This window comes from Cinclus cinclus, chromosome 9 (assembly GCF_963662255.1).
Source record: "Cinclus cinclus chromosome 9, bCinCin1.1, whole genome shotgun sequence".
Lineage (NCBI taxonomy): Eukaryota > Metazoa > Chordata > Aves > Passeriformes > Cinclidae > Cinclus > Cinclus cinclus.
In genome coordinates, this window is record NC_085054.1 from 4,116,061 (window position 1) to 4,141,442 (window position 25,382).

A 25,382-nucleotide genomic window follows, 5' to 3' on the forward strand; every position below is an offset into this window, starting at 1 on the left:
GAACGTTTCTTGGTCCAGCACAGCACACACACACCCAGCACTGATCCCTCCCTCCCGCCCGTCCTGCCCCGGGTACGCGTTTCTGAAAACTCTCACTCAGTCACTGACTCTTGCACCACCCCAGGCACATGGGAAGGCTCCAAAGTCTGCTGCTCAAGGCCACACCAATGTGGCCATGAAAATGATAAAAACCACCAGAATAATTATTATTTTTTGCCTCTGGCCTTTCACAAAGATCATCCTTTTGGTCTCTATTAATATAAAGTGATCAGACAGTGGTTGTGCAGCCTCATCGTGAAATGACACACACATGCGGCTGGGTGTAAATTGTATTAAAGTTCCAGGAAAATGGTCAAGCATGTTACAGCTCTGGGAAAACAAACCAAAATATTATTAAAACAAAACAGAAGACATGATGTTCTCAGCTGTGGGATGCTTGGCACTCTAGAGTCCTCTCCCAAAGCAGAGGAGGTTAAGAGCAGCAGTCCAAGTGTTTTCCCCACCCCAGCACCTGACATGACATAGTTCTTGTGCCATTTAAATGGCAAACACTCTGCCTAAGGTGCTCATTGATTTTGCTTTCTCTGAACTCCTTCAGATTATCCTATTGTTTTCCCAGCTAATCATGAAAAATATCACAACACACACAACTGGTTAGGCGATGTGAAGACAAACAGAAAAACAAGTTTAAAGGATTGATTTACTACTTTTTATCTCTCTCTGTGCTATTTTAAGGTATGCATACACTCTCTCTTATAAAAATATGAGTACATCAAATCTCTTCAGACACTTCCAAGACGTGTCAACAATTCTATCCTATGAAAACCGGTATACTGAAACAAATACTTAAACAAACTCATTTGCCCAAGGGAAGAAATGAATGTATGAAGGAAAAGGAAAGAAAAATCCTGAAGTGCTTCTAAAAGGAAGAAACTGACATTTTCAGGTCTTCCACTCATTTATAATTTGGTTGCTAGAAATGTGTCAGCTCATATTTACCAAGGCACATTTCAGAGACACACAAAACCCTTTAAATAATTAGGTAGAAAACTTGCTCTCTTTTTCCATGTAGAGCCTGCTTCCTTTCCATGGCCATACAACCAAGTTTCTACAACCCACAATTTGCTTTTTACTTATCCAAAGCATGTAGAAAATATGCACTCCAGTAACAAGGACAAGTCTCTTTGTGGCTTATTCCTGCATAACATGTAAAGTACCCAAGTGTTCACACTGCATTTGTTATGTCCCAAAATTACATCTAGCCAAGAAGGCTGACTGAGATCCAGACACTAACAGATCACAGCAATTTTCTCCAGCACCAAGAAGAAACAAATCAAAACCCCCATCTTATTGTATCTTTCATCTGTTTCCAAAATGACTATTCATGTTCCTGCTATTATGGCAGCTCATCCTGATTCAGTAAGTTCCATCAGCATTGTACACAGAAAGGTTTACTTTCTCAATCTCACTTTCACTGTGGAAATTTAATTTCTGCAAAAGAGGCTGTTACTAATGAAGAGGAAATTGGAGATTGTGTAGGACTGTGGCACTGAAAGCACTTTAGGTAACAGCAGGATACAAAGTTCATTTGAGCATCCACAACGTAGAATGGAATAAATGGAACTCAGTTGTGATTTGATGGGAACAACTGAATTCCTCAACCAGACCAAGCTGAGTTTCCCCTTGGTTTCACACCATAGAAATCATATTAAATGCTATATTACTTTGGAATATTCTACACTTACTGTCCCAGGATGTTGCAGAGGTGAAAAGTAGGAATTGGTTAAAAAAAAAAAAAAAAACATATATATATAAATACATATCTAGTCATGGAAAACACCAGGAATAAGAGTTAAATAGACAGGTACAAGCACTACCTTAGTCTCAGAAACCTCCAAAACATGTAGCAGCAGAAACCAGAAGGGCAAACCAGGACAAACTGATGCTAGAATTACTTCTATGTGTTTTCTGCAAGTGTTTTCCACTGGTCACCAGGGCAGCAGCCATGTACTATTGCACCCCGCAGTTTCTAAGCACCACAGCTTTCCTCAGTCTCCTAAAGCTGAAATGAATCTTGTGCAGAAGTGATAATATAAAATTATTCTAACAGGCAAGTCAGGTCACAGACCCTGGACACTGCGAGATATGGCAGGGACCTTAGCTAGCTGCCAGCCCCAGAGGCTGACTGCCTCATGGCCACTCCCCGCGCTCCTGGCAAGGCTGCTCCTGCTCCTGCCACTTGCCCAGGGAGGGAGCAGGTCCCCGGGGCTCCTTTGAAGGTCTCTCCCTCCCCTCAGTTCAGGGACACGGGTGGGTGGGCGCCGTCCCTGGGGCTGAGGGAGCCCCAGCTGCGCAGGGCCCGGCTTAAAGGGAAGTTCCCATTGCAGTGACGATATCCTCGTGTCACCGAGGGTCCCCAAAGAACCTGCCCTAGCAGCGGGTGGCCCTGCCCCGGGCGCCTCCCCGGCCACCTGCTCAGGAACAAGCTGGGTTCAGGCAGGTTGAGGGGCAGACACGGCAGCGCCCGAGCGTGGATAAAACCCCGGATCATCTCCTAGTACGGAACGATTGCAAACGGGGGACTCCACGCTTCTGTCAGCTCTGCCCTGGAACCAAGAAGGTTCAGCACACAGACACAGGCTGGCTCCTCTCCTCCCACCTCGTGCAGCAGAGGAACCCCAAGAGACGACAACGCGACGCCCCTTCCCAATTGCACCCACTTCATTTCCAGAGCCCGAGCAGACAGCTGCTGCAAGCCAACACCTGCCCTACAGCCTGGCAAACAGCTGGAAGAAGATTCCACCTGAGCCAGGCCACGAGGGCCAACACCTGCCTGAAAACAGGACCAACACCCGCCTCTTACTGCTGACATTCTGTGAGTGGCTTCTGAGAGAAACCCACAGTTCCTCAGTCTACACCCAGACACTATTTTGACAGATAAAAAAAAAAATCCAAAACAAGGGAAACGCATTTCTTTACAGTATGGAACACACCAGTAATTAAGTAACATGATCTAAACTCCCATTTTTTGTGGAGTGGGGAAAGGAGGTGCTACAATACTGCCAGCGGAGGTAGCAAAGACGTGATGCTTTTCCTCCCCAGTGAAATAAACAGCCATTTGTTTTCTCAAATGTTTATTTGGGAGACAACTCCTCAGGACCACAGTTGCAGCAGTGTCTTATGAGTAGCAATTCTAAGACAAATACATTGCTAATCAATCAAAGTATTATAAATATCTGCTTCAGCCTTTCAAAGGGAATTAATACAATTAAGGTTATGTAAATTAACTACTCAAAAACAATTCTCATAATTGACTTCCCATTTCCAGTATGGAAAACTCTTTAACTGGAACAGACTGCCAAAATTATCTGATTGAAGAGAATTTCAGGATGCATTAAGAAATCCCCACAAATATATCAATAAAACAACACCACTGCTTGCAATACCAGTTTGTTCTTTACCAGTTCAATACTTACAAATACTGAGAATGCAGTAGGTCAGCTGACTGGGGTTAACATCAAAATATTACTGCAGACATCTGTAAATTGAGCAATTTATACAATTTTGTACATTTACTGTGCTCAGGCATCTCTTTTTTAAAGGTTGTTTAAAGAACACAAATATTTACTGTGAAAGACATATATGCATTTCTCTGTAGGTGAAATAATAACATTATTATTGTTATTGCAATATCTATTAACATCCTACCAGTTACATAGAAAATCAATAAATTATCAAAATTTAGTACTTATCCATCATTTTTGATTATTAAATTCTCTCTGCCCATACTGACATAGTCTCAACACAAGGCAGCAATAACAAAATTTCCATTTTATTAGCATTGTTGGTGGTGTTTGATTACAAGGCACTGTGATGCAGCCAAATTTTCATTTTGTACGCTGCTCTGTGGCACAGTTCTCCCAATACTCTACTGAGGTTTCAATTGCAAAGCTCGCAGAAACGTACAAGAAGATGATGTACAAAATTATGGGACTCCATTCCCAAACCCACCAATGGGATTGAGATCCAGTGAAGGGTGCACACTGCAGCCGTGCCTCTCCGGGATCTGGCAGACACCCCAAGCACACAAGACAGGCAGCAAAAGAAACCCTCCCAAATCCATTCCTCAACAGTTTGGTTTTGGTCCTCGCTAACTAAGCTTAATTAAACATAACTTCATGGAGCTTCAGAATTCTCAAGAAAAACATTCTCACCTTTGAGCAAACAGCAGCAATTTAAGGCACTTGTTTGTTAAGTCGGAAACAGCTGACTTTACACTGCCCCATACACCATTTTAAATAAAAGATTTCATAATTATTTCACGTCAAACTACACTTTTGACAACTAGATTATTGTTAATAAGGTTAAAACCTGTATATTTTACTAGCTTTTCTGTACTGAATTAGAAAATAGACACCACTACTTCCCTTCTGACCCCAAACACCAGGCATTTACGTTAAGTACTAAGGAAGAAATGGCAAAATACAAGCTTGTTTGCAATTAAATTAATCAGCTTTCAATTACAGTCAGGATAAAAATCACTAAGAGAAGTTCTCAGTCATAGGCTAGCACTGGTACATGACTGAAAAGATACAATTTTCAACAGCTGAAATTATATACTCAAAAACACAAAAAGCAATTAAATGCTCAACTTCTATTAAATTTTTCATTCAAGTAATATGGAAATATTTCCTCTTAATTTTTTTTTCCACATTCACTTTATCTAGATTCTTCTCTCACTTACGGACAACCAGAGGCAGTAAAATTGTGGATTTATTCCAGACATGTTTGTTTCCTGTTCAGGTACTCTGTCCATGATTTCAAATGCCCATTCAGGAAAAATTAGACTTTTTTTTAACCATATCTTTACTTCTGGTGGCCAGATCTCCTGTGAGAGTGGTTCTCAGTTGCCCATAAAATAATGTGGCTAAAATATTCTCTCATTTTTGGGTTCATTATCAAAAGACTCTTCACAGAAAGCACCTGAATTTTAGCAAAGAGGTGTCAGGAGGAATGAATGAAAAGCTCAGTGACTATTTCACTGAGCTTCATGGCATAAGGAGAAGTGATGGCTTAAGCTACAGCAGAAACTGATGTTCACCACAGGACCACTCAGCCTTGTTCTCTGGTCCCTCAGTTGGGGATCTGTAGGACTAACCTTGCATTTATGCCTACACATACATAACAAAGAGATACAAAGATACACAGGATCTCTGTATGTGACACACTGATACCAGAACAGAGCAATATGCAAAATAACATCTACAAATTATTTTAAAAATCAGAACTGCAACGAGTTATACTTTTAGCTTATGCCCTTGAGGGGACAAGAAGACTTTACATCAAGGCAAGAAGACTGAGAGTAAAGTGCACCATATGTTGAACCAAAAAAAGAAAATAAGTATTCACAAAGACATTGTGAAATGTGCTTCAGAACTCCACAAACCAATTAATGTAAAATCAGATTTTATACATTACTTATGAAAGAATCTTGTTCAAATGGTTGAAAGATGAAAGCCTGGTAAGAGTGTAACACAGAACTAAGGTAAGTAAGCTCCCTTAAAATGTATGAAAGTGTTATTTAATTTTTCAATTTAAAACTTTCCCGGAGCACTACAACCTTTCTTCAATATTCTTTCAAGGTATTATTCTTGTATATACTGATGAGTGTTTGAAATGGTATTCTTGCATAATAGTATGCCTTGGAATTCCTTAAAAAAAAAAAGGCTGTCAGGGAAAAATACCAATATACACACCATATGGCAAGCCTTCCTTCACACCTACATATGAAAACAAATTACAGATATATTACATGAAAGCTATGGTGATTAGCTCATCTTGTTTACCTACATGCCAAAACGACATACACCACAGTGTCTTCCCAAAGACCACCTGACACTTTTCCTATCCTTGTTATTCAGATTTTCTGGTACTGTCCAAGAGCAGCCAAGAACAGAATCACACGACACGCATACAAACGCTGGTAGCCTCTGCTCTGAATAGTTTCCAAACATACAAAAATATGAAATAAGAAGAGAAGCAGCATGCCTAGCAGCTGCCAGGCCCGGCTCAAGACCCTGATCTTTCAGGAAGAAGAGAAAGGAGTTTTTGAAAGGTCACGGGGGAAAAAAAAAATCCCTGATTGATAAGCCCTTATATAATTCTTCTTCCTGTCCAACCCGTTCCTGTGTGGGCACACGTGACTGTACTTCAAACAATGCAGCTGATTGAGTACTTAACGTTGATATTTGTGGCAAAGTTTGATGAGCCCTTCAAGCATGACTGAGATGTAATTTTTTAAGCCACTTAGTAACTACTTGAGAGCTGTTATGGAGATCCATAGTACAATGCAGACATTCCTTGAGGGTTGACTTCGGGTAGCTTCCCTGGCAGATATAAATGCTAGTGCTAAAATGTCAAGGATTTATAATTATGATGGCGGATGCATAAAACACATAAAACAAGCCTTATTAGGGTTGATTGAAGTAAATATACCAAAGGACATTTCTCCTTTCTTCAGTAAAAGATTCATGTTCAATGCTATTTGTAGCCTGTCACACTCATTATGTTTTCATGTGAAATAGCTTCTGAGTTTTGCTAGATAACAAATGCCCTTTGCTTTTATTCTTCCTCTATCCAAGTGAAAAAAAAAAAAAAAAAAACAAATTGAAAGGCTGTGGAATGTAAGACTGATTATTTCCTTTCTGCTTAACTTGAAACTGAATACTTTCACCTATATGGACTTTACCGAAGATGAGCTAATTTTGGAGAGTCCAATTAAAATGGAACTATAAAAATGTAGATAATTAAAGACTACATTATTTACTAGAACCATGCTTGTCAAATGGACTTACTGGAATCAGTCATTGAAAAGGAAAATTTTACTGTGCCATGAAATAAGTCTATACTTAGAAGTGAAAGTGACATCTTAGTTACTATATTGTGAGTAAGCAGCAATGAATGCTCACTCCTATAACATGAATTATAATACCTTACAATATGAATTTTACTTTGGAATACTACTTCAGTGCTAAATTAGCTCCTTAGTTGGACAACAACACAAACCCCACCTGACAGAACAAGCACCTTTGTTGAGAGAACCTCTGGGTACCCCAAGCCACACACGGGCAGTTGAGGCAGGGGGTGGAAAGACAAATGAGGAGAGCTCAAGCTGCTCCCAGTTCCTACTGCAGCACAGACATTCCCACTCCTGCTTTTAGCAGGCACCTCACCTGGCATTGAGCAGACTTCTCCACCTCTTCTCGTGCCTTTCCAGATGCTTTCCAAGTCCTGAGCTGGCTTCAAATAACCTTTGCATTATATAGGCATTTAAAAATCTTCAGAAATTTAAACTAAAGTAATCTGTGGTGGAAAGACATTACACCACTTCAGCTAAGACCAGAGGGCATAACTGAAATTTTTAGGAATTTGCATTGCTCTTCATACTCTAGGCAATGATTTATGATGTTAAAAAACAATTCATTAAGCACTTCAACCTTCTTGTATTTTCCAGTTTAATGAGGGTACACAGAACAACTTAGGTTGAAAGGGATCTCTGGAAGTCACTGGTCCACTCTCTCACTCAAAGCAGTGCCAGACTAGCACTTGGCTCAAACCCAAATCAATTTTTGTGCACCTCCAAGGATGAATATTCCACAAGTCTGTGGGGATCTGTTTCAGTGCTTGACCACCCTTGCAGTGCAAAAAAAAAAAAAAAAAAAAGTCTCTCATATTTTAAGAGAATCTTCCTCATGACAATTTAATGTCCACTGCCTCTTCTTTACTCACTGTGGACTTTCAAGAAGGTAGGATGCAGGCTCCTCTACACTCTTAGCCTATGAAGTTCACTTACCCTTTCTCCCCAGGTCTCACATTCAATCTCTGATCTTGTGATCCTGTGCTGAGCTGGCTTCAAATATGTCAGTGTCTTTCTTGCACCAAAGGAGACCAAAACTAAATACAACTGTGGTTGTATTTAGTCAGTCCAGCTTTAGTGAGTCCAGCTGTGGTCTCACAAGTGCCAAACAGATGGAATTGCTTCTCTTGGCTACTTTCCTGAGTGTGTATTCAGCTTTCTTAGATGCAAACCTGAGACCAACCTAGAACAAATTCTACCAAGTCATTCTCTTATTTTCTCTCTCATTGAATTGACAATATGCATCATGTGCAAAAATATGTTTTTGCTTTAGTCCCAATTACTCAATGACAGCATATGAATCAGTTGTTTGTTCAGTTTAAACATCTCTGATCTTTTTAGAAGACATTACAGGATGGGGCAATGGAACTTTGGAAGTAGAGAAAAAAAAGCAGCATAAAAAATGCTTGAATTGTAAAACCCATCAGAAAGTGTAAAACCATCTGTATAGCATAGCATACACAACAACTTCCATTAGTACAGACAGGCTTGATAAATCTTGGGATGCTGCCACACGTCATGCAGTTCTCACACTGTGTTTCTGTCTGTGCAGAAAAACATTTCAGTATTTACAACTGCCAAGAGTCCTATTCCTACTGATGCCTTGCTCAGTGAGACTGCATTATTTGCCCTGTCTCTGACAGTTTATATGTCAGGCTCTAGAAAGGCAAAAGTAAGCTTACAAAACTAGTTGTCACCTTGATGAGGAAAGGTCTGTCCCTAATGATAAACTAATGCTATCAGTCTCTCCTAGTTTGTTATTAGTTCTGTCAATACATAGTATCCCTAGGCACTTGCTAGTGCATTATAATAAAGCATACACAGCCCTTTGAAAAAACTAGAAAACAAATACTTTTTGCCTTTCACGCAGTGACCTCATTTGCAGTATCATGACCCTATATGCTTCAGTAGTAGAAGTCAGCTGACCTTGACCTCCAGCAATCATGTCTCTAAAGAAAGCTCCTAAACATAGTGATGCTCTTATGCATAACATTTGAGGCGTAGGAACATGAGGAGGCAGGAGAGACGTTTAAAAGAAATGTAACAGTATCACCAAATTCCTCAGAATGTACTTAGAAATTGGTTAGTTCACATCAATTGTTTCACCCTACTCATTAATAGAAGACTACAAAGTCAATCATTGTCATTCACAGAAGAATTGTGTTTTCTTTATCTTTTTGAAAGACAAACCAGTTTATGAAGACTACAGCAACTGAAGAAGAAACCTAAAAAGTTATGCAGTCCCAGAAGATCAGTAACGCAAAATAGCGAAACGTTTAGGAACTTTAGAAGCAGTGCAGTGGTTCCAAAAAAAAATACATATTCCCAAATGAATTACCAGAACAGAAGGGCTAGAGAAAAATTATTTTGACTTGACACTTTAATGCACCATTACTGTGAAAACAAGGAAACTAAAAGTAACATTTCTAGAGATAGTCACATCCCTGGCAATAACAAAAAACCCTTCAATAAGAATTACTCATTTCAGCAATCAGTTCGTAACAGACATCCTACTGCTGCCTTGTTCATTATACTCCTTAAAAGAATGATCTACATATTATAAACTTCAGTCATTTTTTACCCTAATATTAGCTGCCCACAGCATAATTGCATAGATAAGTTTCATAATTTCTTAGTAAACAAATTTAATGTTGACATCATGTCCAAGATCCACAGTAAAATTTAACATCTTTTTAAGGTTTTCTGAGCATTAAAATTCAGAATTCAGCTGAGCAAAATGGTATTTGCAAAGTTAGCAGCAGCTATGTACATACACGTGTCTGTTATGAACACCTTGGACATGAATATGTTTGCAAGTAGACAAGACACCACATAAATACCCTTCTAGTAGCCCTGGGGTGATTCTTGGTATTCATATATGAACACATCCTATTAAAACAGAATGCACAAGAAAAAATACTCAAAAAAATTCCAATACTAGCAATGTCCTTGTCTTTCCACACCAGGACAGGATCCAAAAGGTAAAACCAAAGCATATTTTCAGTAAGTGATATTATAATTGCTCATTAGATGGATTTTGACACAAACCTCATTTCTAAGGCTGAATTTCAATACCCTATTAAGTACACTGTTGAACATTCATTTAATGCAAAGGTTTGTGTAACTTTTAGCTATAAAAATGTGGACTGCAAGTCTAACCTCTGAGCAATGATTAAAATTATCTTAACATTTCTTAAGGAGACTACTGCCTGCAAGAAAAACCTTGCAAGAAAAGGGAACTTACTTGTTGCATTGAATATACTGCTATATACCGAGCATTGTTTCTCACCTACCCTGATTAAACTAAAAATTTTCATTAGATAATAAAAAACACTGAAGAATACATTTAACCAAGATGTAGAATTCAATTAACAGAGTCCTATCACTCCAAATTACTGGTTTAATGTGAACCAAAGCTTTCTTTTTTAGGAAAAAAATAATCTTCATGCTTAGGGCACAGTTTAATTTTGATTACAGTAGTTTGAATATTCTGCAAAACAGTGATATGTCTTGGGAATAAATAACTGCAGACCATTCAGATCATTACTTAGAAATTTCAAACGTGATTTTTCAGAGAGACGCTTGTTCATGCATTTTCCACTCCTCATTACAAATGATTAAATTATATTCATAAAAGCAAAGCACTTTTTAGATAAAAACCCTGAAAGTGAATGATATACCAGGCTCCACCTTCAAAAGCAAGCTAAACTACTTAATAAACAACACAATGGGAAAGGTGTAAAATACTTTCAGCTAATAGAAAATTCTCCTGAAATTTTTCAGTTGCTCCTACATCTTCCAAAATCCTGAACATCAAAGAGTTATCAAAACTAAAGGCAAACAACCAGCTCAGTATTTTAGGCACCTCCAGAAAAGTGATCGTGGCTATTTTGTTACTTAATCATGCTGAGGTCTCGCCAGACTTTGTAAGAAAAAATTCAAGTTTTTGCAGCTTTACTGCTACTACTTGAAAGGACTCCCAGGAGAAAGACATTTGCCTTCCTCACTGCCACATCACCTTGGTACCCAGCATTATTCAAAGGGCCTGAAATACATGAATATTTAAGTTGTTAGACAAAGCTAACAATATTGATTCAGTTCTTTGTCAACTTTTACGGAAGATTTTTTTAACATTTTTCTTCCAGTGTGGGAAAAGAAACCAATACCATATTGTGAGAGTGACATTCCTGCTCCTCTCAGTTCTTTCATGCCAATGGCTTTCTGTTCCTCTGTGGCTATGCCACACTGAGCATTCTGTCCCCTCCAGGTAAGCCCCACTTTCATAATGGCACGCTGCTCTTTGAGGCTTCTGAGGCTTTAGAAAACCCAAAGAAAAAAAAACCCACACAGAAAAATTTCAGACAACTTAACAAATATATTAACTCTGCCTTGAATTCTTATCCCCCAGTCAAATTATTTTCTGACCAAGAGACTAGAATTTTTTTCATAGTAAGCTGAAATCAAGTCTCAGGGGTTTCTATCCAATGTAAGTTAAATAGCTTTTTATTAGTAATTCACCCACACACACTGCAGAACTTGACACTGGTCTTCACATAGGTCCCTGAAAGCACCTTTACTTCTGATCTAATGATCTGTGTGCCTTTAAAAAATAAACCGATCCAAAACCATACCTACAAACACAGGAAAAAAAAAATAAAAAGCCCAAACCAAAACATGATGCACTCCATTAGTGATGAATGGGAGCCACAGCCAGCAAACCCCAGGATGTCCACTATTCACTTCAGCACAAATTGGAGAGAGATGTTTAAGACAAAAATACGTCACTCCTTTCTCTCCTAGATTGTGCTTTAATCTACAAGCTAAATGAGGGCACCACGCAGGCTGACCCTGCAGCCTGGTGCCCAAAGGGCAGGCTCAGTTTGGCTGCTCTCACTGGGAGCTCCATGGTCTAACACTGACACCACGCCAGGACAGCATTTCTCACAGCCTGCCCCAGAAGGTCAATGCTCACAAGTGCAGCCCCCACATATCCCTTGCACGGAGATTCAGGGATTTCAGAAAAGCTGAGAAACAGGAAAAAAAAAAATCATCTACTCTTCAAAGTCATTACATGACAAAGTAAAATCTGCCAAATAACTACTACATGGGCTATATCAAAACAGAACTGAACATTGTGCACAGATAAAAGACATTTTTTCCTACATTTTGACTTGGAATTAATTTTAAGTAAGATTGGCTAACACAAGTGAAACACAAAGACATTATAAAAAATGTGACAAGGGATACATACTCCAAACAGAAGTTCTGACCATATTTGTGGTAAGATTTTTTTTTTTTTTGTTCTTTGCATTTTCCTATACATGCTGCTTAGGTTACATGGGAATAGCACACAGCACACAGTTTGGAATCAAAATGAAGCTTGCAGAATCGTGCATCCAATTCTGCTGGATTCTTCCTTCCATCAGCAGCCCTCTAATGACTCCTGAGTATTTGGCCACTTGGGCTTCAGGACTTCAGTGCAGGGAGGAGGCAAGGAGGGCAGATCCATCCAAAGTCATCTCAGTAATTACTAGGACGCTTCATTTTGCCTCCTCTCCCATTCTGTGCTTTCAGACTATCAGGAAACTCAACAGCTTCTCTTGACTCATCTGAAGCATCAGTCTTTGGACATGTCACCCCATTCCACCAGGGTTCTAACTGTATACTAATGGTTTCTGATCTACACTTCAACCACAACTTGGCAGCATGAGAGGGGGAGGCTGCTGCATCATCTGTAAGGTAATGCAGACGAGACTAAAACAAATAGGAGGATTCCACAGTCAATTCCTACCCTCCAAAGAACTGCTCACAAGAAGCATGTCCTGTGCAGCATTTGAAGGAAACTCTCAAAAGAGGAAAGCACGGAGCTAGCCTCATGGAACTAGAGCGTTCTGAAGAGATAAATGACGAGCTACAGAGAGCGGTAGATGACAATTCCTGACAGGGTATATTCTCATTTCAGTTTATCTAGGCAATTCAACTCAAGAAGAAGCACTTCCAAAATGAAAACTCATCTGATCACTGCAAAGCAGGGAAACTTACTAGTCTCACTTTTTTACAGCCTCTGAAAAACAACTGAATGTAAGAGCTGAGCTCCATTCACTCCAAGACCCTGAGAAATTCCTCCTGGTCTCATCTACCCTATCAGCCGTATAGCCTATCATGCATCACCTGCAAACTGCTTCTGTTCAATATATCAGCTTTAAATTCAAATCTTTTCCCAATACACATCCAGAACGTTTCCCATTTTTTCTTAACTAAAATTCATTTCAGTTCTCCGCAGCTTTAATTGAACTTCAATTACTAAAACTAGCTTGACACAAGCCATGAAGAAAGAATTAATAGTCTACTAAATAAGAACTGTCACTCAGCATTTCCTAAGCTAAATGTAAAAATTAAGACTCTGAATAAATGTATGCTAAGTATCATTGCATAAATATGCATATAATGCATTTTCCTCTTTTTAAAAAGTGTTAAATTTAATGTAAAGACATTTGATTGCACATCAACATTTTAGTGGCAATCAATCACTGAAAATCAACGATTCTTTCAAATAAATGCAGAAATATATTGGATTGAAACCCAATTACTTTAAATACATTTGTGTTTACTTTTCAATAACTTAAGACTTCAGGCAGGTCACTCTGTGGTTGGGAAACAGGATCTCAGGACATAACCCACTAACTACTAAAGCATTTTCCCATTCTGCAATCAATGCAGTTGTTATGCTGATGGTGAAATACAGCAGCAACCCAAATTTCTCATCCAAAAGTGCATCACTGAGGGTTTACCCACACCCAATCTCTTTACAGATTTTTTTATGCCATTAAAAGATTCCAATCCTATTAGAATGCAAATATAAAAAGGGTAGAGAGAGCACACATAATACCATTAACATTCAAAGATTTCTTGCTCCCCATTATCAGATATTAATTCTCACATTAACTGATGTTTTGTTAAAAGGAAAAAACCAACAAAAAAACCTGAATCCATTAGCAGCTGCATTAAAAGCGAACAAAAGAGGCAACAACTGCTGATGTGATTATGTACCTAACCCTTTCTGAAAGTTTCCATATCCAAGAGCACCAAACAAGCACTGCTTCAACTTTCATTTCATACCAGGTATGGAAGACATGTTACTGGAAAACAACCTTGACAGGGTTTCCTGCATGCTGGTATTTTTAGCAAGCTTTGAAAAACAATCACTCATTTTTTAGAAGTCTCAAGACGGTTTCCTTTAAACTCCTTTAAAGCCACAATATGGCACGTCTGAGGGGAAAGAAGAAAAAAAAGCTCTTTTTTTTTTTTTTTTTTTTTTAATATAATGCAGCGTGTTTCAATTTCAACTGCACCAAGGTGGCAGGTGCCTGCCAGGAGCCTGCCAGCAGATGGAACAGCCCAGCTCAAGCAGGCACTTGGAACACTGTCAGCCAGCAGAGCTGGTGTACCCTTCCCTTGACATGCTTCTCTCTACTGCACAGGATGGCACGCGGTGCTGCTAGTGGCAGCACAGCCAGAGCAGCCTGACACTCCATACAGGACAGAGATCCCAGCAAACAGCTACACTTCAGCAACAGGCATGCAAACAGCACTTGCCCACCCCAGCCACTTCAAGGCCAGACAAACACCAGCAAATGAAAGGGGATCTGGGTGCTACATCTTCATCACAACTCGCACTCTCCCTTTGGAAATGCACGGGTCCAAGATTCTCAGGTCAGTCCTACGTAACCAGAAATCATGCAAATTGACAGCACGCCTCTATTTCAGTCATGTCCCCACTCACACCTGCAGCACTCTACCATTACTCTTCCTCATCTGCCACGTGTGTTGACCGACTCGACTGGAGTACAAATCTCCCCAGATCACCAGCAGAAATGCACTACAATGTACTGCACATCCAACCAGATCACAGCTTCACCGACATTCAGGAAGCCACTCAACTAATACCTCCTCAGGCATTACTAAAAATACAAGTCAAATCATCTGAGTCACTAACAGCAAGTGATTCACCTGTGTTGTGGGTAGTTTCACATGAAACATGAAACCTACCAACCAGTCACAGCCCCTCTGAAAAGTCCAGCACTTCCACTATTCCCTCACAGATATTCACATTACCAATTAATCATCACCACAGGGAGTCTCAGCACAGAGGTTAAGGGTTGAATATACTCACTTCAATCTTACTTTGGAACTTTCAGCATTTTCCAAATCAACAACAAAATAAAAGTGAATTTAAAAAAATTCACATCCTCACCCTAACATATAATGCAGCACAATGAAATGCCTATAATTTTGCCTAAATGGGGTAAAATGATTTTAAGGTACCACAAATGCCATTGTCAGTTGTAGCTCCACTATCTCGATATACATTTGAGTGCCTTTGACCATGAACTAGTATTTTAGGAAATTTAAAGCATATACAAATACTGTTGAAACATTCTAAAAAGGAACACATACGAAAAGCCAGCAGCTCTGCTAATAAATAGGAATTATTTTGTATTGTATTCCATTATTTTAGAAAAAGAAAGTTTAATTAATGTGCTACCAAAAATCTAAGACAATATGAAGAACTTCCCCATATTCTCAGTGGCTGACATGTTAATGTTATTAAACATCTTCCATTTGCACAAACAATAAAAATTGCAGCAGTTACATTCCAGTTCCTTCATTTCAATTGAAGCACCTAAACACTACGTCCAGAAAACTGCACTGGTTTCACTAAGCTTATTTGTTATTAACAGCCCACTCTATCCATGCACTCACAATGGAAGGTCACAAAAATAACCAGATACAAGAAGGCTACTGTGTGTATACACACATGTGTGTGGTACATAAATTTTTCATTAAGACTTGTGAAGTACAGCAGAACTGTCCTTCCTACTCTACCAAGAAACAAAAATGCACAAAGAAACTGATTTATCCAAGATTGTACATGATATCTATGACAAACCTGGAGTTCAGCCTACTTCTTGCAAGTGGAATGAAATTATCTTTTCTCCTTACTCACATTTTCTGTTAATAGCTCAAGTACCTCATGAATCTAGATAGTACTTTTCCATACAGAAGAACTGATGTGCTACATCAAATCACTTGCCTGTGACTGGCCACAAAACCAATGAAACATCCCAGAACTGAAGGTCCTACTCCCTGTGTTACCTACCATACCACAGCAGCCCTGCAGGTCAGTGTGAGCATTCCGAATGCAAAAAGCAGAAAGGAATTTCAACCTGTTCTTCTTACAAGGAAAGAATTTCAACATCATGAGCCATGCTGCTTCAAGCAAACGTAAGCAGATTTCACAAAAATAGAAAGATATTTGAAATTAGAATTCTTCATTCGGGGTTTCAGCAGAAGCTGCAGTTTTCCAGAATCCAGAGTTCTCACAGAACAGACAAAACTGCGTGTTGTGTGAAATAACTTACTTAGAAATCCCCACCAGGTAATGACTAGCACTTTAATTACTTGCCAAGATGCTTTACTGGAAGCACAAAATCTGTCTGCAGTGACACGCAAATATTGTTAAGCAGAATTCGTGTGCTCGCCATAAAGCTTGTTTTCCAGCTTCAGATTTCTTTGTGAGGGAACAGAATTCCCAAACCAAGAGATGGGAATTTTAGAACTGCTGATTCACTCCACAGAAGCTCTTACTCCTAACATCCATATGTAATCTAAAATAGACTCCAAGCTGCAAGGCTCATCTGCAGAGAGTGCTGGTAGAAAAAAAAAATCCTCAACTATTTGGCTGACAGGCACACATTAGTCTGAATTTTTTCATAAACGATACATTTCTCAAAATTTATCCATTTTATGACAAATCAACACCACATCCTTTCCCAAATCTCATATTTAAATGCACTCTTTCAAAGGGAGAATATATTTGAACAGTCTCTGAAGCAGTTGGGTCTTTCACAAGCCATCATCACTGTTTCTATACAGCAGCAGAGGAGTACATAGCAGGATTCTGGAGTAGTCAAAAACATGCAGAAACCAAAGAAAATGCATAATTCAGTAAGTAAATACTACCAAACCCAAATTCCTGATATGCACTATAGGAACCTTTAGTTTCAAGGTCTTCCAGAAACATGCACTTTTCTTTGTTGAAAAGAAGGATTTCAAAACATACCCAGAAAAAGCATTACCAGGTAACTGGAAAAAAAAAAAAAACATACTAGGAAGTCTAATTTCAATACAATTAAGGCAAAAGCATTACAAACCTACCTTTGTAGGAGTTAGGAGAGGAAAACCTACAGCATCCTCTAGTTTTCAATAACAGACTACTGGATCTTACTGAAATCTTAAATATTCAGGGCTTGGCTAAGAGGAGCTTTGAAAACTTCAGAGATGTATGAACAGTTTTAACAGGAAGTTGAAACATTCCAAATGAGTAACTGAAAGACTTGAACACTCCCATTAAAAGCCAGCATATATGAAGTGTGTCCCATGACTTGAACCAAACAAAAAAACAAAACAAAACAAAAACAAAACAAAACAAAACAAAACAAAACACCCTGTATTTAGAAAATGGGGAGCGGAGGGAAGAATAGAAGCAGTTTCTCATAGTTTGATCACAAAGAAGGAATTAAATCATAAGTGACACCATTCTAATGAACCAGAACTGATTATAATCTCTTTAGGAAAAGGTATGCAAAACCAACAAATAAAATGCAAGCTTGATAAAGATCACTACTTTAGCCTCAATGTTATCTACTGCACATCTGCCACACCACATTATCTTACTACTCAAGCACCATTTTTGCATTCTAATGTAGTAGCTTCATCAGATTAATGCCCAAGACATTTCAGCTGTGTTTCAAGTAAATAAGTGGACATACAGGAATATTATGCATGGCCTGTACCACTGACACTAAGCAAAGAAAATGTGATTAGCACCAAATTGCATGTGACAGGGGAACCAGAAAGCTGTCAAATACAATGACATGGATTCAGTATTTAGAAGGTAAAAAGGGGAATAAAGAAGCTGGCCAGCCTGGCATCGAGACAGCAATAAAACACAACAGCTATGATAAATTAATTCATTTACTTATGAAAAATTAGAGGCTTCAACATGCAGCTCTCATTTATAATCTTGTCAATCTGGCAGAATAAATAAAAAGCCTATACAATGCACAGTGGGATGGAAGGGGGAAAAAACAAAAGAGAGGGGAAAAGAAAAAAACAGATTTTTGCATTTAGGCTAAAGGAATAATTTCTTATATTAAATGACACCAGATCGGGCCTTTGATAGGAGTGACTAATGCAAGGATACATTACAGCAGGGATTACTGAGTTAACTAGAGAGACACAGTGCTAAAACAATAGATGAAACACTCAGCAGCCACATAAAACAGAATTAATTTTTCCCATGCAAGAGATACAGTGACTAATAGTCTATCAAAAGGATACCAGGAAGAGCTAATGGGGCAAAAGTGGAAGTAAACTCAAAGGACTGGTCCTTGGGATAAGAACAGGCACTGGAAGAAGGCAGTGTCCTCCTAACAGCTCAGAAATCCTTTCCAGGTGAAACAAGCTCTGCAACATCCCGCAGCTCTGTCTCTGCAGTGCTTCCCAGGATGTTCTCCTGGAATCTCCAGGTAGACACAGCAGCAAATACATAAGTAGCAATATGGCAATTTTTTCTACTGAGATCACTCTCATAACCAGGAGATGGTCTTTTAGAGGTGTCTTTCAGCATCTGGCAACTGCCAGTAGGTGAGTTCAGACCAGAAAATAACAAATTTTTTCATAATGATAAAAGCCCCTATCCATATCTTAACAAAACATGATGGATTACCACCATGAAAACTGCAGCACTGTCACCACCAGTGCAGGGGCTGGATTTTAACCTCCCAGCATTCCAGGTTTTGACTGAATCACTGCAGATTATTCAAATCTTACCTATGCTGAGCCACATATCTTGACCACAAAGTGTTTAGGGTACAGTCTGTTCATATACAGCTCTGAATACTGGAGAGATTGCTCCAAAACCCAGCGACAAGTGCTGACCCTACCACTTGCTAGACATTGACTCTGCAGCAGCCTAGAAGGACCCCAGGAGATCAGGCAGCCATTGAGCATTATTTTAACTAAAATATTTTCTTTTTGGTCCACAAAGTACCTTGCAGCCAATTAAATGTATATACAATTCAATGCACATATACATAGTGTTTGACACCTTCTGTTGCAAATCCACAGATTACAAGTGTTGCAAGGCCAGCTGGGGTTTACTTGTGAATATCTGCAAGATTCTGATTTTTTTTTCCCCCCTATCTAAACTTAAGTATGCAACCCTTATGTTTGAAGGACCAGCCCCCCAAATCCAGGCTTTATTCTGGTTATATAAGAAGATAAAGAAAAAAAAAAAAAGATGGCCATGTCTTAAACTCCTAAGACAGGAACAGTTAAACATAACTGGAGGCATAATTATTCTCCTACCTGCTGACATTTAGAGGCCCAGTGAAAATTACATATTATTGAAATAACCATTTATTTTTCCAGTGTCCAGCATCTCCATAACAAAACAAAACCAATCCTGCAGAATTCCTGTAATGGAATATTTACTACTTTTTCATATGGAAATACTTTTTTAAATACAAGAGTACAAAGAGTAGGGGTTTAGGATCAGCCAATACTTCAGGTTCTCTGCCAATTTGTGGCCTGCTTTGCTTTTCCACTGCCGATTTTATTCAACCTTTTGAGAAAGACAATCGTCATGTGCTTTATGATCCCAACACTCAAGGACCAGAAGAGGGCACAAGGTGACCCTGAGGAAGCTACATGTCAGGCTACCAAAGATCATTTATTAACTGACCACTCAACCTTTCACTGGCCAAATTCACAACCATAACCTCAAATGAATTTTTAATTACTTCATATCTGATTTTTACAAAGCTTTGAGAGAGGCAATTTAAAAGGCTGCACTGTATGTATTACTTGGCAACACAACCAGAGGAAAAACCCCACAATTATTAAATGACTGCTACAGCTAAAATTTTAACATCCAATCTCAAATTTTCAGCCCATTTCAAGATTTAAGTAATGAAAAATGTGCATATATAGAAATTTAGATGACCTACGTGAACTCAGGGCATAACCAGAGTAGGGAGAAAGGGGGGGAAAAGAAAAACAAACCCTGATGCCTCTGTGACACAGAAGTTACAGGAAATCCTTGGTGCCTGGCTCAATTCCCACACCACGTAACAGCCTTTTAAAGCATGTTAGAAAGTACACTTTACAGCATAAATACCTTTTTATTTTGACACTGCCTGCTCCACTATGAAAATGCTGTACTCCAGCTCAGAACCATGCCATAAAAGAGTGGCTTAAGATTAAATTTCATATACGGTACTCTGGAGCAGAGTTTTCGTGTTGTTGTTGCTTTTAAGGCACACCACTAGAGAAAACAAAATACCTTACTAAACAAGTATATTAAAAAACAAAAAAATTTCTCAAGACATCTATAGCTGCAATTGCAGGAAAGTACAGACCAGATAATTGCAGCCCCACTGTAACTGAGAATTTGCAGTTGGTCACAACACAAAACATCACCAGCCATAATATCTTGTTTGAGCATTTGCTGCTCAACCAAGACAGATTTTGGAAGCATTTTCCTATTTTCTTTTCATTTGTGCTACTGCAAGAGAGCAGAATCAAATCATAGACAATACAGCATTACTGGAACAAGCATTTGCTCTACAAATTCCAAGAAAGCCATGGATAATACTGAATTGCAGTCTAAGTACCTTGTTTTCATTTCTAATCCACAAGTTCAAGCAACTTAAGCAAACATTCAGGTATTTTGAAATATTTAAATTTGAAAATGGTATAAACCCCACAAATGTCTATGTCAACCCAGCAGGCACAGGCTAGAACCCAGGTCCTGCAGTATTTGGCCTATTCAGTTACATTTGGGGAATTTGTCCTGACCTACAGGGGCCTTTGGGAACTGTCTACATCAAAGATGGCTGGGGACTGCAGCTTTTCAGAGCGCTGCCAAAACCACTCCAGCAACAAGGGCTGTGTAATCCCAGTAAGATGCAGCACAGCACAGTCCATTGTCACACACAGCCAACCTCACGCCTGCCAGCCCACGAGAGGAAAAATGAAAGCACCTGGCAGGTGACTTTGTGCAGAGGGTCCGAGACCTTTGCTGCTCACCGGGAAGCAAAGTGGAGCTGCAGGTTGGAGCTGCTCAGTGATGCTGACAGAGGGCACGAAGAACATCCCTGTGGCACAAATGCTCATCCCAACTCCTGTGTGCTTGAGCTGCAGCTTCAATCTGAAGGCCAGTGAGGGCAGACAGGACTAATGGCATCCCTAGGGCCCCAAACAGCTTTAACCTTATCCCTAGCCCAACTCAAAACAGATCTCTATATATTTGCCCCAAGAACCACTTCTTACCCATCCTTGTCCATCACTGACTGCACCCACTGTCTTCCTTCATGTTTCCTCAGCACTTAAAGCCACAATGATATTAAATAGATGTCACTGATGAGGAGTAGGAAAGAGAAAACAGGGAGACTACAGGTGTACCTGAAACTGCAACACCCTGGTGATTACATGGAAGATTAAACAAAAAGGATGATCCCAGCTTTGGGCAACACTGTAGGCTAATAAACACCTGGTATTCTAGAAGTTTAGGATGTCAGGTGGGGTCAGTGGGGTATGAGCACTGCACCATCCTTTTCTCCACTATCCACACTATTAAGCATGAAGTTTTGCCCATATTCCTCATTTCTTACAATATCTAGAATTATGGTAACAAGGGTGACCTACACAGATTAATTACTCTGCCTTCAATATAAATGTCTTAAACTTTTTACTCCTGCAAAGAATTTAGAATTTATTTTGCCCAAGAAAGTCAATGTGACAGTTCTTTTTAGAAATGCACTAGTACAGAATTAATGACAAGGCGTTTGTTTATCTTGCTGGTTTGCAAACATTTCTTTATATCTAATACAGTATTAGCTAAGAAATTACTGAGATAAAAATATTTTTCATTGAAATCACATTTATACAAACTGACTGATAAAATGGCAGCCAAACCAAATATTTGGGTTTAGTGGTGAAACACTGACATTAAAAAAAAAAAAAAGAAAAGCTCTAAGTTAAAGCTCTCTATCTTCACCTTTCAAGTTACATCTAAACTTCAGGCAAAAGCAATGTTGCACCACTGTCCATTACAGTGAGCGTGCCAGATACCTACAACTGTGAGCAGAGCATCAGCAGTACATTTTCATATCTCTGCTTTTGTCAGCTTGCAGACAAAAAGCAGCACAACTTTGCAGTTAATTGGCTCTGTTTGTGCCTTCTCATCTTCCTCTACCACTTGATAGCACCTTCCCTGAGTTTTTTTAGGAGTGAAAGAAAAAGTCCCATTTCCTGAGAAGCAATTAACAACTAAAAATAACAAGGGTTCCACAGACAGGTAAAGAAGCAGTATCAGATAAAGACTGAAAAAGTCAAACCAATTGTTTTTAAGTAGATTTGAATACTCACAAAAACCAATTTAAAATTTGATTATTTTTTCATAAAGTAAGTTCACTTTGTCATATAAAAAGCAGGATTTTAAGCTTTTTTTTTACCTACTTGGAGCAACTGAGAAGATACAAAAGCCTTTATAATGATAATCATCCAATGTATAAGAAATTAACTTAATAATAAGCAAAGAAATTAACTTAAGAATAATTCCCCTTCACAAATCTAGAATAAAGAAATATTTTCCAAACACATTCAGATATTAAAAATCCTTTAAATGGACAAATCTGTCAAAAGTTATCCTTAATACAAACACAGCTATCATAAAACTTAAATACCAACAAGAATAATGCACCAAGAACAACTAGGTTGAATGTAACTGCAGATCAATCACTCCTGAGAGCACACTGGGCACCTGCAAACTTTGGATAAGATGATTTTCAACACTTATCCATTGAAAACTACCTAAAAAAAAATCTATATAAGAACATATACTGACCTAGCAGGCAGTACTGGTTATTGAGAAAAATAAAACCATTACTGTAAAAATCTTTGAGGTACAAGCTCTCTCTAACAAGTTTTATTATAATTTATCAGAATAATTGGCCAAAGTGCCAGTTATTTTCAGGTTCAGGTAAAGTTTCAAAGACTAAGAACATAGCTGAGAAATCACACAAAGCACCTGAAATATTTAAATTGTCAAGATCAAACCCCTTACTGGTACTAACAGTCTTCTGTCAGTTAGAAATTGTTGGAAAACGCACTCAATGTATTGTAATACAGATTAATCACCTCACTATCTAAGGAAGTATTACCTATACATCTTCAACAAGTCACTTCTCAACCAGTCAACATTTGCCCAATGTCTACTACTTAGGTAAAGCTACACATTTCTGTTTTGTCACTGATTACTGATTTCAAGGGTTTCAGAACTTGTTCTTCTAGAGCTCACTGGAAATCTGAGAAATTAGGAAGAGTTTGAAAAAACTCAGTCAACAGCTGTTTCTATAGAAACAAATACTGAACCTGCAGTAACAAGGTGAAAGTTTTTTGCTTAGTGGGCTGTGAGAACTCTATTTAAAATAGAAAGTTAACAGGGACTTAAAAATCATCACTTTTCAAAACAGAAATCCAAATAGCTCCTTTTGATCACTGAAAATTTCAAAAGTAAACAAGCGCACCTTACGATATAAATCCCAGAGGTTCTTATAATAAATCCCAGAGGTTCTTATAATAAATCCCAGAGGTTCTTATAATCACAGCAGGTTACATCCCAAGCACAAGAGGTGAGGGGTGATGAGAGGCTCCTGCAGGAGCTGAGCCCTCGCTCAGCCCGTGAGCCCCAGGGGAAGGCACGAGGAGCTCAGGGAGCACTGCCCTGGGTGCCACGGCCACGGCCACGGCCACAACCACGGCCACAGGCACGGCCACAACCACGGCCACAGGCACGGCCACAACCACGGCCACAACCACAGCCACGGCCACGGCCACGGCCACAACCACGGCCACAGGCACGGCCACAACCACGGCCACAGCCACAGCCACAACCACGGCCACAACCACAGCCACGGCCACAGGCACAGGCACGGCCACGGCCACGGCCACAACCACGGCCACGGCCACAGCCACGGCCACAACCACGGCCACAGCCACAACCACGGCCACAGCCACGGCCACGGCCACAACCACGGCCAGCCCTTCCAGGCAGCCCCCAAAGAGCTCACACAGCCCAGCACGTTTTGAACCTACAGCTTCTGCCAACTTGGCTCTGAAATCAAAATGATTCAACAAAGTCTCTTCTCCGCAGCAGCTCCCACAAACTATGGCACCTCAGTGGAACTCACCCCAGCAATTACATCTCAATTTTATTTGACACCACAAATTTGCACGCCAGTGTAAGTTTTGGTGAGATGGGAGATGGCAGCATGAGAACCTTGTTTTGCAGAGTCAGCAGCAGACCTGCAGCAAAGTCAACCCACACCCTATTTTTATTTTAGCACTTGGGGTCAAGCATAATTATTTGAAAGCAAGCACACAAAGAAAATTATGTTTTAGAAACTACCCTGACAACAAAATCTGTGACAAATCTACAGCAAACAAAGTACACCCGGTATTTCAAGAACAGAGTATTTTAATAGCTCTTTGCACAGAACAGAAGTCTACTCTGAAACAAAGATTAATTGTACCAACTGAAGAAAAATCTCAGACACACACAGAATATGTATTAGATCAAGCATCAAAAAACTATATTTCAAATAACTAATTTTTTTTCCCAGCAAATAAAAATTTATTGAATATGTTAGCTACAAGTCATTAAACCACCAGACCAAAATCTGTGACATGGCATGGTTCGAAACCATAAAAAAAAAAATTAAAATATAAAAAAAAATTGTTATCTGGGTGTGGAAACTGTGAGTTAGTGGAGAAATTTAATTTTCACTATTTAAAAAAAGGACACAAACATTCTGCTTTGGCATCTGTTCATAGGTTGTACTGCAGCAGACAACCAGAAAAACCACCAGAATTTTAGCTGTCAAAACAAATCCTCAAATTAAAGAAAGGAGGAAGAAGTAAGCACTGAACAATTACACACTTCCAGCACCACAAGTCTAGCATTTAGTCAGAAAAAAAAAGCACGCAAGGACGGATGCAGCCTTAGCACTCAGCCAAATGCTAGGAGGATGACTAAATTGGAAAGGCAGGCAGACACCACACGCCCAGTTTTACAACAACGTGCTGAGATCCATGAAAAAACCTGGACTTTCTACTCAAGTGTTACTTATCACTGCCAGGGCATCTAAACACATGCTCAGCTTCAAGCACTCCAACAAAATCCCCTTGCTCTGGAGACAAGGCCCAGTGCTCAGCACCTTCTTACACGGCTCTCAGTACAAGGCTCCTCTTCTGATTTATAACACCAACAAGGCGGTGATGTTGAAAAATGATTACAGCAAAGCAGAGAGACTTTCACTGCAGGAAGGCACAGAACCAC

At 39.3% G+C, this 25,382-nt stretch overlaps 1 protein-coding gene across 1 annotated transcript in view; it reads right to left on the reverse strand.

Annotated features, from left to right (window-relative positions):
* The window catches only part of PARD3B (par-3 family cell polarity regulator beta), a 390,492-nt gene that overhangs the window by 272,915 nt on the left and 92,195 nt on the right, over positions 1-25,382 (reverse strand). The window lies entirely within an intron of this gene.